The following is a 15,789-nucleotide window of genomic DNA, read 5'->3' as shown; positions in this document are numbered from 1 at the left end:
TTTTTTCAGATTCTTACAGCAATTTAAGAAAATTTGGATGTAAGTTTTTCTCTGTATCTCCAGATACTTTCTTTCCAGTCATTACATTAAAAAAAATTATATATCTGATTCTTGTATTGCTTCACTCAAAATATTTTCTATTCAAGCACAAAGACCTTGGCAATGAAGCCAGAGCTCCTATCACTGGCACTTATTATTTATACATTGTTTGACTCATAATGATGGACCACTAGTGCTAGCTAAAATCTTTGTGTCCAATATAATGTCTGATTCAAAAGAATATTTAAAAAAAAAACAAAAGAAAATAATTGCATGGTCTGTATTCCAAGAAAACTAGATATTTTTAAACTTAAGAAGCAAAAATTAGCTTAAATAATTATACACCAGGGTACATAACTTCTTCAGTTTTTTGCTTTGAATTTCTTGATCAGAATGTGATATAATTTCTCCTTCACATTAAGTGCAGTAACTCTAGCTGTTAATGCTTTTCTCTTTAGATATATCTTCAGTCCTTGTTTCAAAAATGTAAGGTATCACAGAAAATATACAGGTATTGAAAGTTAATATTTTATTAACTATCATTTGTTCAGGTGTTTATAAAGATCAAATCACAAATTGATTTGTGAACAATGTTGCTGATTGGGCAATAATTCAGTGGTGACTGAGTCATTAAACATACTGGGCACTAAGAGAAGCCTGTACAAGAAAAATCTTCTGGAAACAGAGGACTTCTGGAGATGAGAGTTTAATACTTGGGTGTTTTAATGCCTGTGCATCAGGAGAGCCTGGACTGAGTGATGTAACAGGAAGGAAGGAGTGGATATCTTTTCCTCAGTTTGTCTGGAAACTACAACCAGAGAGAACACAAATAAGGCTTAGGCTTTGAAAATGGAGAAGAGCTAGGTAGTTGGGTGATAAGGGATTGCAGATTGGATGGTCTGCATGAGGATTTTTGGAGGGAGAGTTACAGTTTTAGCTCGGTATCAGCGTGATATTTAGGTCATAGACTTGGGAAGTTAGAAATGGCATTCTATAGGTCATTCTGAGAAATTTAAATTATGTGGAATTAGCGAAAATTTCTAATAATGTACAGAGAACTGAGGGGGTGATAGAAGCTATAATTACACAGGGTATTAGACTCAGGACACTTCATGGGCTTTAGAAATCACTGCGTCAGCTCTCATTCCTCCAAATCCAACAACTGTATACTACTTGGGTAAAGCACCCTGACACTGATCTCTTACCTCTGCTCTCTGCAGAACCCACCAGGGAGTCACAGGAAATTATAAAGCTGTGGTAGCTTCATTAAAGTTCAGATGTGTACATCCCAGTACACTGCAGTAAGACACTTGATTAGCTTATAATAACAATGGATAAGCATTACAAATACTGTTATTGGAAATTATGAAATGTTATTTCAGCTAGAATGCCTTGCCAAAATTAGGACAAATGTGTCATTCTTGAAGAGCAATGAAAATGAAAACCATCTTTCTTTGGTTTCTTTGAGGCGTGAAAGAGCAGAGAAAATAAATTGTGTGAAAATCTGAGATTTTTTTCCCTCATGTCTGCTTTGTCTTCCTTTAATAGTTTGGTTGGACAATCATTGTACCTGCATTTCTTTTATACATTATGCTCATACATAATTACCAAATAAACATAGTATTTCTATTAATGTATATTACAATGAGCAAAACACTTCATAGCTATATGGTTCATATATATCCTCTGTTTTGGTTAAATAAAATGTAACTGATTAATCTAGAATTTCTATATTTAAGCATCAGTCTTTTTAAAGATCTATTTATTTATCTGAGAGGTAGAGTTTACAGAGAGAGAGAGAGAGAGAGAGAGAAAGAGAAAGAGAAGGAAAAAGAGAGGTCCTACATCTGCTGGTTCACTCACCTAATGGCCAGAACAGCCAGAGTTGGCCAGACCAAAGCCGGGGTCAAGAGCTTCCCGTGGGCCCCGAACATGGGTGCAGGGGCCCTACAGCCTGGGCCATCCTCTGCTTTCCCCAGGTGCATTAGCAAGGAGCCGGACTGGTATGGAGCAGCCGGGACTTGAACTGGACTGGTATGGAGCAGCCAGGACTTGAACTGGGATGGTAGCCCCATAGGCACCAGCCTTTCTCTCTATGTCTTAGAGTTGGCTCCTAAGCGTTGGTCTTATTCTACTTCAATATACGTAGGCTTAACTCTTTATAATAATAAAACATTCAAAGTACTATGTACCATTTTCCTCCATGCTCTATGTTAAATAAACATCCTTTCTCCTAATTCTTTCCTCTTTATTAATTTATTTCTCCCACCTTTGACTCCTTTTTCCTCCTCTTATCCTTTTTCCCCAATTAAGATTTGTGTAGTTTCCTTTGCTCTGTTTGTTAGTTATCATCACCTACTTCAAATAATACCACAGTAATTACCCAAACATACTTAGGTGGGGGAGGAGGAGTGGGTATTTTTGGGTGAGTTACAGAATTTCAATCACAGGATAAATTCTTCTGATTTAAAGTTAACATTCCCAAAAGTCAATAATAATTCATACTCCCTTTAGAAATATATATGACTACATCCCCAAATGCTAAAGACAGTGGAAGTAGTTGAATCTTTCCTTTGAAAATTGATTATTTTCTTAAAGATTTATTTATTTATTTGAAAGTCAGAATTACACATAGAGAAGAGAGGCAGAGAGAGAGAGAGAGAGAGAGAGAGAGAGAGAGAAAGTCTTCCATCTGCTGGTTCACTCCCCAGTTGGCCACAACATCCAGAACCGTGCCCATCCGAAGCCAGGAGCCAGGATCTTCTTCCAGTCTCCCACACAGGTGCAGAGACCTAAGGGCTTGGGCCATTGGAAATTGATTAACTTGATACATGAACATATATCTTGATTTTAAATTTTTGGATTACTATGGCCATACAATTTTCCTTATCTTTATTGAGCTTTTGGGATTTTTGAATGGTGATGTATGTATTCATGGAATTCAGTGCATACGATTATGTGGTTTATTTCATTTGGGTACTTTCTGCACATTGGCAATATTAACTTTTATTCTTTATGGGGAAGGATTTTTTTTATAAATAATTTTGGAGAAGTTTTAGATCTTATTAATCATGCCTTTGAATATACATTAGGCTATTTGACTTTGTCTTTTCAACATCTTATTATCATTTAAGTGCAATATGCATAAATATATAAAATTTCTTCTTAATAATTTGTTCTAATGCTTAATTTGCCTTTTAAGAAATCCCCAGCCCCTTGACTTTTCTTCTAAAACCTTCCCAGCCACACCTTCTCAATTTAGTACACAAATCCACGAGTCAGTGCCGCCGTCAGGGATCCCCTTCTCCTCACCAAGATCCCAGCAGCTTTGGTTCTAAAGTACAGCATGAAGCTCCACTTTATTCACAGCATGGCCGTCTGCTCCCTGCAGTATTCCCAGTCCTGTTTTCTTACACCCATACCCCTCACGTAGCACTCTCTTCAGGTTTTCAGAATGTTAAATTGTTCCCTCACTCCTTTACTTTTGGTAAAGAAGAAGCTGACAAACAAGAAAATGGCCTAACAAACAAAAAATTCTTAAAAACATGAAAGTAAAATCTGAGCACTGATTTGCACACAGTAGGCTTTAGAAGCTGTGGTGCATGGTTGAGAACCAAGGAGGACAGGCAGATGTGGAGAGCTTGTTAATGCTCAAGCAACACCTGACAAGGTCCAACAGCTCATCCCGAGTTGGCCCCGGAGCTCTGTGCAAACAGGACTGCTGTGATACTGTTCAGATTTTACAGAACTTCTCTGAATAGAGCAGTGTGTGTGTGTGTGTGTGTGTTTATGTATGTCATGCTTGTGGGAAGAGGTGGGAGAGAGAGGGCATTGGGGGGGACCAAGATTGAACAACCATAATTTCAGGGAAATAGTAAATTTGAGTATACTAGATCCTGATTTCTACTCACTGCGGATTTTCATTCTGAGCCACCATGCCTTTCACTGAGTTTCACATGCTTTTCACCTCTCCAGTATTAACAAAACCTGGGCCTTGGTCTTCGTTTGTCTAAAGCCCCATAATATGCACTTTGTATTCGTTTCTCACCTGATGTATATAATTGTAATGATATACATTTAACATATAATTTTATCTCATATAAATAGTAAAGGCACAATGCTAATTTAAACATAGTAATTTAAATCTCCTTAATGTTACACTAAATGTCTAGTACGAGCATGAACGCCATCACCCAAAGCATTATTTCTTCAGCTCTAACATGATGCTGAAGTCATGGCTTGAGGTTCATGTCACTTGCCTGCTGCCCATGGACGTGGGTCAGCTCCCAGTCCTTCCCTTCACCATTGTAGGTGCTCATTTTCTCTTTTGCTCCTGAGAGAAGCAATCCTGATTTGGGCTGTGGGTTTCTTTTGATAACACAGTTATTACTCAGTCACTGGGTGTTGAGGAGTCCTCAAAGAATAAACTACAATGATTTGGACACAGACTTGATGAGAACCTTTGATGCCTTGACGTCTGTTACTTGAGTTGTGGTTCCTTAATCCCTATAAATTGTAAACATAACCTTGTTTGGAAATGAGGTCTTTGTGTGATCAATGCAAACTGATACCACCAGGGAGCACCCTAATAAAATAGGTTTGTGTTCTTTTAAAAAAGAGAGGTAACACACAGAGGGAGGACGCCATGTGGACACAATGGCATTGATCATGGTAATGCAGCTAGGAGCCAAGGGATTCCAAAGATCGGAGTTGGCAAACTCAAGAGGCTTCTATAGCCTTGGCAGCTCATGACAAGAGCCTTGGGTGATTACTGACGCCATAAACAAGAGTGTCAATTGTTAAGTCAACAACAGGAGTCACTGTGCACTCTCTCCCCATGTAGGATCTCTGTCCTTAACGTGTTGTACTGTGTGAATTAACTGTATAACTAGTACTCAAACAGTACTTTATACTTTGTGTTTCTGTGTGGGTGCAAACTCTTGAAATCTTTACTTAGTATATACTAAATCAATCTTCTGTATATAAAGATAATTGAAAATGAATCTTGATGAAGAATGGGATGGGAAAGGGAGTGGGAGATGGGGTGTTGGGGGTGGGAGGGTGGTTATAGGGGAAAAGAAAGCCACTATAATTGAAAAGTTGTACTTTGGAAATTTATATTTATTAAATAAAAGTTTAAAAAAAAACATGCATGCACAATAGCATGACCCCTATCTAGATAATAAGCTTTATCTTCGCAGCAGGGAAGTTTAACTGGCAACTTGCTCATCCAGCTGTACATATTACTCTGAATATTCCTTTCACTTTCTGAATGATCACTTTAAAATGCTCTATTAGAAGATTTTACTGGGAATCTCTCTTCCTCCTTACCACTAAACTGGGCTGCATAGTAAAGTTAAAGGAAGCTACAAAAACAAACAAAAAGCAGCTAAGATGACATTGAAGAACTCTGTCATCTTTTGTCTAAGCAGCTCTCTTTCCCTTTCTAGCTCAATGCTCTGATAGGAAATTGACCCCAAACCGTCTCCATCTTTAGTCCATGATCCTTTCCTGAAAGTTAGCCATACAGAAATCAACCAATGAATTAATATTGGGACACTCACTTAATTCTACTGCTGCCTCACTTCTCTATTTTGCCTGATGCAATAAATGAAGCAAAAGTAAATTTCAAAAAAAAAAAATTCAAAGAAAAATAAAAGGCCCTTACATTGTGGTTAGAAGTAAATCATCACCTTGAATTATCATCAGAAATATGACATATTTTCATTCTTTATTATTATTGGTGTTGAGTTATTCAGTGGTACTTGTTAGTAATATGATAACGTGGTATTTTTATATTTAGATTTCCTGAGAGATGGTATTCACAGCTTACAGTGAACACCTGGCAAAGTTAATTGTGTGCTGATTCAGAAATTATTAAAATTAGTGGCTAGAATAAAATGGTTAAGCCTGGATTTACTTTCCAAAAATCTATGCTTAGAAAAACGGTATTCCAAAACAACTGCAGCCGATATGTTAGGAATGCTGTCTTCCACATAATCGTCTAATTATGGGTACTACCATCATCACTACCATCTTCAAATAAGAACCAGTAGAGAACATCTCTATCATTTTTATGAACTAAACTGTAACTAAGCATGCCATTTTTCTTATAACACATGATTTTTATCTGAGGAGGCCATTGTTCCTGTTCAGTTTCAGATTTTTTTATGGGAGTATATATTTCTGTTCATCCACCTGCACTGTAACTCATAAACTGTCAAGTGAATTCTTTTCCACTTTAAACAAAGCTGTTATTTGTTGTTTTATTGCAAACTTTCCAAATTTAATCTTGCAGATATGAAATCATTTCCATCTGCCAAAAAGTGTTCTCTTCCTATATTTTATCAGAGGTGTTTTGTGACTTCCTTTGCACATATAAAGACATTTTATTTTAGAAAACGATCCTGAAAAAAAAAGTTCACCTTTATATGTGAAGAATTTTTTTATTTATTTTAGTGAATTTAAAAAGGAAAACAGTGTATTTTACCTAAACCCATCTGCAGTATTTCCAAATTATGTAAATATAAAGCACATTCACTAAGTAATCTAGCTCTACCCTGAATGACTGGGATGTTATACTGATGATTATCTGGTTATACTTTGGTTGTACAATTATAAGGAGTTCTTTGTTCTTCCTTAAAATCACTAATGCATTGCAACTGCATTCTAAGAATGAAAAATGTAATTGTGACATAAGAACATATTTATATTCATAAATATAAAAATTAAAATAAGAATTTTTCTAAAAGTACAATGTTACAGAAGCATACGTATGTCCATAAAGACTATGAGAAATTAAACACCTTATTTACTTTTCAAATATATATCTAATTTCATAATATAATGAATGTCTAATGCCACTCAGAGATTACCTTTGTTTGAATTTGTGGAAATACTAATGAAACTCCTACAAAAGGTTTAATGTAAAATAAACCTACTCTTACTAATGATTCTACTGTCTTTAAAACCAAGCCCATGAAGTTAAAGAATCTTGCTTGTTGAGATGACTGTTTGGCACCATGATTAAGACCCTCCTGCTTGCATCCCATGTTGGAGTGCTTGTGTTTGAGTCTCGGCTCCACTTCGGATTCCAGCTCCCTGCTAATGTCCACCCAAGGAGACAGCTGGTGATGGCTCAACTAGTTGGGTCCCTGTGACTCATGTGGGAAATCATTATTGAATTCCAAGCTCCTGGCTTCAGCCACCCAGCCCTGACTGCCGTGTGTATTTGGAAGTGAAATAAATCTACCAGTGGATGGGAGATCTCTCTCTCTCTCTCTCTCTCGCCCCTCTTTCTCCCTCTCCTTCAGTATCACTTTCTCATTCTCCATTTTTTCTCTGCATCTCTGCTTTCCAAATAAACAAAAACAAATACCAATTGTGGATGTGGACCCAAGATGGATGCTGAGAAAGACACTCCAATGCTTACCTCCCAGCAGAGATGCCAGTTTGAACCATGATACACATGCAAAGTCACCATCACAAGAGCTTTTTGGCAGACAGGTGACAGACCACAGTACTCATTTTGTTATAGTCCTAAGAAAAGTCTCATGCAAGAAAGAAAAAATGAACAAGGTGCCTGTATCACTCTCCCCCATCTCCTGCATTGGAGTGGGAGAATGAAGTGAACTCCAGTGCCTGGCCAACTGTAACCAGTCCAGTCACTCAGAGCTCTCCAGGCCCTTTCTTCTAAATCCATACCTGTAGAGTATTTGGAGCTTCCACAGAAAGCTCTGCCACCTCTCCCAGAACTTCCTGCAGAAAATGAAAATTCTGGGGATGCTGAAGGAATTTAGGACTGTGCTTCAGAGCTCAAAGCCAAGTCTAATGCACAAAGACCTGGCACCTATAAAGCACAAACGACTTCACCCCAAACCAGTGCTCACAGAATCAATGTCTAGACTTGCCTACCATTCAGCCGAGCCTCAGGGGTCAGACTCATTTTGCTTTGTGTCACTGCTGGCCTTGGGTAGGTCTGATGGGCACCCCTCAGGATTTCATAGGATCCCTATGAATGCAAGTGCAATCCAAGTGTGACCACTACAGGGAAATCGGGCAATTAGGAGGCTGCCTTTATCACCATCTTCCAACCATACCAGACAGCAAGTACTCATGGGGCTATGGATTAGAAATCAGTGCAGGGCTGGTAAAGCTCCAAGCTGGGCAGATGGTAAGTTTCTATTCTTATTTAAGTACAAGTGGGCAGAGTCTCTGGACTTGCTCCACAAGTAATCAGACAGATTTCTTTTGAGCTGTATCACCACAAACCCCTCATGGACCAGGTGTGCATCCTAAGATTGTGTTTGTTTTGGTGATTCTGAGACATTTGTGACCCACCTAGGCATTGAATGTGTAGCTAAAGGGTTGTCTCTATCACTACACCTACAACCTCAGGAAGACAGCAAGGAATCATAAGACTGTTTTGGGACTTAGTGCCAGGCTTACAGAACTCAGCATTGAACAGATTTGATATGGTAGCTGTCTGTCCCTAGACCAGTGCCTACAGATAGAGCCTCTGGATCTGATTCAGTCACAACCAGAGTACCATTTTCTGAGTTAAGCACCTTGTTAGGTGTTGCATTAGTTAGTGAGTCTACCTCGGCACCACCATATGGACCATAGCAGGGTGAGCTTGGGTCCTATCCCTAAACTGTTGTGGTCTTGGTGGGCTATGAGGCCTGTGTGTGATCTTGCACTGTAGCATTTAGGACATAGGACAATGAGTCTCAACCTATGAGGTTGAGCAGATCTATGAGGAAGCACACATGGAAAGATGGCCCTTTTTCAGGCACATGACTAGTGCAAACTGAAGAACACATCAACTTCAGATTTGGGAAAAATTTCAATTTGATGACTATTTTAGGACTAAATCAATAAAACATATCAGCAGAAGACCTGAGACAAACCTTGCCCTTGGATGCTATCTAGTGCTGCAGTAGCAAAAACATGCATAAGCTCAAGTAACAATAAACAAACTAGTTAGAATACTGAGAAGGCCAATCACAAATGAAATCAGATTACTAAAACTAATCCTTCAATGTATACATCACTTGGTACATGAACAAGAATCAAAGCTTCTAAATAGCAAAATAATATACACAAACTGAACCATTTCGGAACTGAAATTTCTACATGCTCAAATGAAAACTTCTAAATAGCAAATTTAAGTATACAACCAAAATGAAGAGTATACAGAGAAGATTCAATATTCTAATGGATAGATTTGATAGGGTGATAGAAATAATTAAACAAAGTCAACGAGAAATCCCTCAACTGAAAATCACAGTAAGTAAAATTAGGAATAAAAAGCATTATAACAGAATATATTGAACAGAAGAAAGAATCAGTGACCTTCAAGTCAGGCTATTTGAAAATAGAACATGGACAAAAAAGGAATAATGAAGAAAGTTTATCCAGAAATATGTCATAGTATGAAAAGATCAAATGTTTGAGCTATTGGGATACAAGAGGGACATAAGAATGGTGAAAGCATTTCAAACAGATAATGACAAAAAAAATCTAAAATCTAGAGAAATACACAACTAACCAGGAACAGGAAGGTCAAAGATCACCAATCAAATTCAACCCAACTAAATTTGCTGCACACATATTATAAACAAGCTCCCCAAGGATAAAGATCTCAGAGCTGTAAGAGGAAAGAGGTGAATGACACATACGCCTGACTGCAGACTTTTCAACAGAAATCTATAGTCAAGTAAGCGGTGGAATGTTATTTTCGGAAAAATCCAATTATATTATATCTAGGAAAGTTATTCTGAGATGAGAGAGAGAGATGAAGATATCCTCAAATGAACAACTGAGAGAATTTATTATCATCAGAACTGTTATAAGAAATGCTAAAGGGATTTATTCAAAGTGAAAGAAAGAGATGCTAACAAGATAAAAATAGCAAAAAGTAGAAAATTCACTTATAAGAGTAACTGTACAAAGAAATTCTGAATGTTCTAATATTTTAAAACAAGTATGTAAATTATGTCTGTACTGTAAAAAAAACTATAATCACTACATTAACATTATAAGAGACAAGCAGTATGGAAAGAAGTCAAACATCAAAAATTCAAAATGTGGACAGGAATGTAAACAAATGTAGAGTTCTTTATGAGGATTTCTACCTTTTTATTTTTTGTTTGTCTCCATGCCTCTATAACCAAACTTCAGTTGTTTGAATTCAAGATAATTTGTTATTATTAAAGATATTTTTTGTAAGCCTCATAGTATCCAAGAAGAAGAATGTATAACTGACTTACCTCAAGTAAGGCCAATAGAGAATTTTACATAGCCACAAATGAATATTATGAGATAAGGAGAAAGAAGGTACTAAAATAAAAACCTGAAACAATCTCAAAACAGCAGTAGTAAGATCTTTCCTGTCAATAATGAGCTTAAATGTCAATGGACTATAGTCTCCAATTAAAAGACATACAGAGAAGATAAAAAACAGGAGCCAACTATACCACGCTTGCAAGAAACTCACTTTAAGGATATACATAGACTGAAAGTGAAAGGATGGGACAATATATTCAATGCAAATGGGGTTCAAAAAAAAAGCAGGAGTAGTCATACTTGTTTCAGAAAAAATAGGTTATATTTAATAAAACAGCAGTGAAAAGAGAACAAGAAAAGTATTTTCTGGATCAAAAGAAAATAGGATATAAAAATGGACAAGTTTTTATCAAACTAAAGAGCTTCTACACAGCAAAAGAATTAACATAGTAAAGAGAAAGCCAACAAAATGCAATGAAATATTTATGTTAAACTTCTGATAAGGAGTAATGTTTAGAATATATAAAGAACTTAAAGAAGTAAATAGTAATAAAAGAAACCAATTTATAAATGGGCAGATCTAGACAGACATTCCTCATAAGAAGACATACAAATGGCCAATTTAGGTACATGAAAAATGCTGTTATTAATCATCAGTGAAATGTAAATCAAAATGACAATGAGATGTCACATCAATCCAGTAATATTGGTTTTTATCAAAATGCCAAAGACAATAAGTATTTGTAAGGATATGGAAAAAAAGGTAATCTTTGCATAATGTTAATATAATGCAAATTAGAACAGCCATTTTGGATAAAAGTATGGAGGTTCACAAAAAAAATCAAAAATATAGAACTAACGTGTGATTCAGGAATCCCACTGTTGGATATAAATTCAAGGGACATAAAATACATCAGTAAAAGAGATATCTTCATTCCCACAGTTATGGTGGTGCTATTTACAGTAATCCAGGAAAAGGAAACCATCTAAAAGGCCATCCAGTGATTAATGAATAGTGATTATGTGATACCTATACACAAGGAAATAAGCTTTGACCTTTAAGAAGCATGAACTACTGTCGGCACAGCAACATGGATGGAACTAGAAGTCCTAATGTGGGTAAAATAATCCAAGAGCAAAATTAAAAAATAATATAATCTCCATCATGTATAGTCTAAAATTAGGTGATTATTATGTCCTTAGAATTGTTTCTCTGAACTACATGGAGTCTCTTCATGTTTATAATATAACATTGAAATGAGAATTGATGAGAATTGTGTTAAGGTAATTATCATGCATTTTCTGTGACCCTGAGAATCTAATGTACAATAAATTCATTAAAAACAAATGAAATTTAATAATAAAAAATAAGTGACATCATAGAAGTTAAAACTAAAATGATCATTACCAGGGAATTGGGGTGAGGGGGAAATAACGCGTAAAGGTTGATTGATGGGTATTAGAGTATAATTAGATAGGTGTAAAATTTCTAAGTTCCTGTTGCACTATAGGGTGATATCAGATAATATAGTGTATATTTCTCTAAAAATGACAGAATTTTAGACATTTTCACTATAAAAATGTTAAATTCTTGAAAAGATAAATATATTTACCATATATGGAATTATACAATGTATGTGTGTGTATATATATATATATGTATATATATTAATATATAAAGAAACAGCACATACTACTCTATAAATACGTACAAATTTATGTGCCTGCTAATATTTTTTAATTTAAAATTTAAAACTGCAAGCAGGCCGGCACCGTGGCACACTAGGCTAATCCTCCGCCTGCGGCGCCAGCACTCTGGGTTCTAGTCCCAGATTCTGTCCAGGTCTTTCCTCTTCCAGTCCAGCTCTCTGCTGTGGCCCCGAGAGTGCAGTGGAGGATGGCCCAGGTCCTTGAGCCCTGCACCCGCATTGGAGACCAGGAGGAAGAACCTGTCTCCTGGCTTTGGATAGGTGTAGCGTGCTGGCTGTAGCGGCCATTGGTGGGGTGAACAAGCAGAAAGAAGACCTTTCTCTCTCTCTCTCTCTCTCACTGTCTAACTCTGCCTGTCAAAAAAAAATTGCAAATAAATATTAACCAACATAATGTCATTTACTTTTAAAGTGATTAATTATTCTTTGACTTCTTTCAATTAAAGTAAATTTTATATTTGTTTTAATCGAAAGAAAAGCTGAATCTGATTAGAATAATTTGGTGATAATAATATTAATTATAATACTATACTGTGTTTGTGCAAACTGATGCAATCTTTACTTAATATATACTAAATAGATCTTCTGTATATAAAGATAATTGAAAATGAATCTTGATGTGAATGGAATGGGAGATGGAGCGGGAGATGGGGGGGTGCGAGTGGGAGGGAAATTATGGGGGGGGGGGAAGCCATTGTAATCCATAAACTGTACTTTGGAAATTTATATTTACTAAATAAAAAAAAAGAAAGAAAACACACACACACACACACACTCAAGATTTAAAGAGGCTCAAAACACATGAAAATGTTAAGAACAATTGAACTCTAACTTTCCCTTTATTCCATAGAGGAAAAACAAATCCCATGGAGGTTGGCTGTTTTGTCAATGTAACATGTACCTTTAGCATAACTGGGTCCAGAGTGCTGATTTTCTGACTCTTAGATTGGTGAGTCTTCCCATGCCCTATCAATATCCCTCATATATTTTCTAAGAGAAGGAGAGGCGAAAGCTCTTTGTTTTGAAATTCATTCCCTACAATGAAATATGGCCAAAGAGGCCTCTGAAACAAGGAAGTTTCAAGGGAGTAGCATTTATTTTTTATAATTACTCATTCTCCTCACCCAATCATAAGAAAAATATGAATATGGATAAATCAATGTAGATTTACAATCTTGACAGTATTATATAACTCAAGTGTACGCTTGCATCTCAAGACAATTACAACCATGTCAGAGGAACAAATATTCGGCTAAAGCAATTTTTATAAAGTTTCATTTATTTGAAAGGCAGAGTGACAGAGAGAGGGGGAAAGACACAGAGAGAAAGACAGAAATGTTCCATCCATTGGTTCATGATTCAAATGCCAGGCCAGGAACTCCATCTGGGTCTCCCGTGTGGGTGACAGAAACCCAAGTATTTGAACTATCAGCTGCTGCCTTCCAGGGTATTGGCAGGAATCTGTATTTGAAGCAAAAGGTAGGATCTGATCCCAGGCATTCCCACATGGGATGTGGACATCGTAAACCATGGCTTAATCTGTTGCACCACAACTTTGACCCAGGAGAGCAGGGTCTTTGTTTAAGTGACCTCTTTTGCATCATCAATTAACCTAGTATTGTGGGAATGGCATAATTGGTTGACAATTTGCACTCATCAAATACTGTTTTGATTACCAATTACATTCATTTAAAAAACAATACTATACTTTTAAGAACTCATTAATTGAGAGTTGTAGGTATAAGATCTCTTTCATACTTTATTTTAAAAATAAGGAACTTAAGGCCGGCGCCACGGCTCACTAGGCTAATCCTCCGCCTTGCGGCGCCGGCACACTGGGTTCTAGTCCCGGTCGGGGCACCGATCCTGTCCTGGTTGCCCCTCTTCCTGTCCAGCTCTCTGCTGTGGCCTGGGAGTGCAGTGGAGGATGGCCCAAGTCCTTGGGCCCTGCACCCCATGGGAGACCAGGAGAAGCACCTGGCTCCTGCCATCGGATCAGCGCGGTGCGCCGGCCGCAGCGCACCTACCGCGGCGGCCACTGGAGGGTGAACCAACGGCAAAAAGGAAGACCTTTCTCTCTGTCTCTCTCTCTCACTGTCCACTCTGCCTTTCAAAAAAAAAAAAAGGAACTTAAAAGGATAATGGTCGACTATTGGTCTCTAAAATAGTTTTTAGAAATGTTTTATTTTAATCATGAAGTGGAATGTGTTCATGGAATCAGTAAGTTCATCTTTTCAGTAGAAATATAACCAATATTTTTCTGATCTTTGTTCCAAAGGTATATTTAGAGGAAATCATTTGGGCGAAGTGAAGGAACCTCATAATTCTCGCTGAACTATGTTTTCTTGACCTAATTAGAGCTCATGCTCTGTAGTCTATAATTACACAGTAATCTTTGAGACCACTTTAGCTACTATATTTTGTACATGTATTTTATCGTACATGCATCTAACAAATACTACTTTCTATGTCATAGTTGCACAAAATGTATGAATGAAGAATGAGCACAGTGAGATTACAAGATTTCATGATTTTACAGAAGTCAAATACTTTAATCCTCAACAATAAGCAGAAATATGTTGGGCTACATATTCGTCGCAATGAATCCTAGATTATGAATTTAATTCTTCTACTCCATAGAATTATTTGTTCAATAAGAACTCGGAGAGTCCTTAGAGCTAATATGTTTTGGGGTAAAAAACTTTCATTTGGAATGCCAATCAGCATGTATACATATGAGAAACACTTGGTTCTGAAATTCCTGATGCGTAGCATTCACAGAAATTTTGTTTTTTTAATTTATATAAGGTGAAAAAATTCATGTATTTTATATCTACAGTTTTAAGAACAAAATGATACTTCTAACCCTATCCTGCCTTCCTCATCTACTCCCACCCTCCCATCTCCTTTCTCATTTTTCTTCTAATTTTTGCAATGACATACTTTCAATTTTCTTTATAATCACAAGCTTAACCCTATACCAAATAAAGAATTCATCAAGTGTAAAGTAGAGAAATCACTGTTCCTCATGAGTATAGATACTGGCTATATATAAAAATCAAATCTAAAAACATCAATTTCACTCACAACATTTTTTAGTAACCTTTGCAAATTTTCTAATTCTTCTAAAAATTCTGTAGTTAACCATAAAATTCTCACACATGTACAAATCTGCTTTCTACAATAACAAAGAAGACTATCTGAAAAATATTATTTTATAATGATTAGAAATTATACTTGAAAATTTTATTTTAGTTTTATAAAATTTTAATTTCCATAGTCCTAAACTTCCCAAAGGCAGGGTTGCAATCAATTCAAGATTTTATCTTCAGCAGCCAATGTCACATGATAAGTATTGAGTTTATGATCACTAAATCCAATTGTAAAATTATTTTAAACATACAGTTGCAAAATACGTCAATGTTTCCAAGACGTATTAAATGGTAACTCAAAGAGTAAAAGAGGGCATTATTGGGTAGTATTTTTAACAAAATATTTATATTTTGTATATTTAACAAAATACATTTTATCCACAAAAAACCCTTTTAATTTATTAAAGTGTAAATAGTTATATTTTTCTTTTAGCATATTACTATTTCACATGAATAAGTCATATGACCTCATTTTAAATACATTCTGATGACTAATACTAAAACTAAAGTACAATTTTCAGTCATTAGTGATATCACTAAAATCATTCTATTGAGTTTTTCTGGTGGCATTCATAAGTTCTAAGAATTACCATATTTAGAAT

The sequence above is a fragment of the Lepus europaeus genome, chromosome 9, assembly GCF_033115175.1.
Source record: "Lepus europaeus isolate LE1 chromosome 9, mLepTim1.pri, whole genome shotgun sequence".
NCBI classification, from domain to species: domain Eukaryota; kingdom Metazoa; phylum Chordata; class Mammalia; order Lagomorpha; family Leporidae; genus Lepus; species Lepus europaeus.
This window is presented reverse-complemented; position numbering follows the sequence as displayed.